Below are 2024 nucleotides of genomic sequence, written 5' to 3' on the forward strand. Positions count from 1 at the left end.
GAATGTGAAAACAGATTGCACTGTGAGCAGGCACGCAGAATACAGATGAGGATTAACTGACGTGAAGAATTTGGGGTTGAGGAAATTTAGAGAAAGTCTTGAGCAAATTCTTCAAACAGTCGCAGTGAAAGTCATCAACACATAATACGAGGAAAGTAAGGAGTTGAGGAATTAGAACCCGTTTCTCAGTGAAGACAATCGTTGATGACCCAGTTCCAACTGCTGTGACAGTCGAACATCTGGTTTGGAGCGGCTTGGTATTGAAACAAAAGGACAGACAGTCCTTACCGTGTTCTCCTTGGGCTAAGAACACACAGTCCTCGCCCAACACTCGTGGTAAGTCTTCAGGGCAGACTTCCAAACCGTCACAAACTTGGTCACCCGGCGATCCACAATTGACTGCTGGAAAGCTCTAGACCATGACGCCTAACCGTCTGGAGGATGCACAGTCCTCAAAGGTAACATGCTTCAGTCCCACACAGGAACAACTTCTTCAGTGATGCTCAATCACTAGGTTTGGTTTGTGGTTTCGGTGTATGGTGTATTTCCTCACTGATGAATTACTCTCAAAGACTCTGAGGAATTGGGTTGCTCTTATGACAAGTGTCAGTTTCTAACGGAGCAACCAACCAGCTAATGGTTGTGGGGGTGGCTATTTATAGCCTTGGAGCATCCCGACATGATTTGACACTAATGCCCTTAAATAATATGACCGTTGGAGTGGATAAGACCAATGACTTGGCGTGGCTATCAAAACGGTCGGAACCCTCAACTATGAGAGTCCTCATGTCACTCGTATTCCTCACTTGAGGCTTTTGGTAGAATTAGGCTTGGGTTGAGCATCATGAGAAAATTCATTCAATCCAAAGTGTAACTTCGACCCCCTTTAATAGTACGGTGTTCCTATTACTCAAATGTGAAGAAAATAAAACAGAAAGAGTAAATCTTCATCCTTCAAATTCTTCAAAGTGATTTTCTTACGGACACACCGAATTCCTCAATTTCAGTATATTCATGAGGAATATCAATTTCATCACAGATTCCTCGCGATTCATTTCTTCAGCTTCAGACCAATTTCTTCAACCGAAGATATACATTTTTAGGGGTCGATATTCTTCAAATATCTCAAACTCCTCAATGACTTATAGATCCTGTGTACACTCATAAACACATTAGATACTTAACGTATAAGTCTTCAAACAACCAAAATCACTAAGGGGCACTAGATGCACTTACAATCTCCCCTTTTTTGATGGTTGATGACAATTAGGTTAAGTCTTCAACAGGGATCAAAAATATGAAGTGTAAATACTCATTTGAGGAATTTCAAATCAAGATTCAGAGAGACTCCCCCTAAAGATGTGCATATCTTGAGGATTTTGCTTTTCACAGCAAATGCACATTGACGATTTATATCATGGGAGATCTCCCCCTGAGTCTTGTAAATCATGCATCCATGTAACATATCATATGAAGAAAATGAAAATGCATGATGACAAATGGTATCTGACGAATTCCAGCATGCGTGCATTAAAACTTGAGGAATAAGCATGCAAAGAAAAACGTTCAAAAGCGTCAGAGTACCATTGGGCTTAAGTTACAACTCATTACATAAAAACTTCAGAAGAGCCAAGAGTTTGTAACTTAAATATAGTTCATAAGCCCCAAAAATATCCCGCTTGAAGACTAACTCTCAAGTTTCTCCCCCTTTGTCATCAAGTGACAAAAAGGGACAAAACGAGGACTAACGCCCGTGAAGACTTCACTTCTTGACGGTTGAGGAAGAGCCGTGATGCTTCTTGGGAGTAGTCTTCTTCCTTGGACCGGTAGTAGTGTCGAGTTGTTCTTCATCAGTTTTAGCAGTGCGGAATGAAGAAAAGGAGCTGTCTTCAAGGTCTGGAACTAGAATAGGCCTGAACTTCTTCTTGGGAAGCCACGACCATTCAAAGTCTCGCTCAAAGTCCATTTCTTCAAGCTTAGTCTGAGTCTTCAGATGTGCAAGTGTAGCCTAGGTGCGATCAAAA

The sequence above is a fragment of the Hordeum vulgare genome, chromosome 1H, assembly GCF_904849725.1.
Source record: "Hordeum vulgare subsp. vulgare chromosome 1H, MorexV3_pseudomolecules_assembly, whole genome shotgun sequence".
Classification (NCBI taxonomy): domain Eukaryota; kingdom Viridiplantae; phylum Streptophyta; class Magnoliopsida; order Poales; family Poaceae; genus Hordeum; species Hordeum vulgare.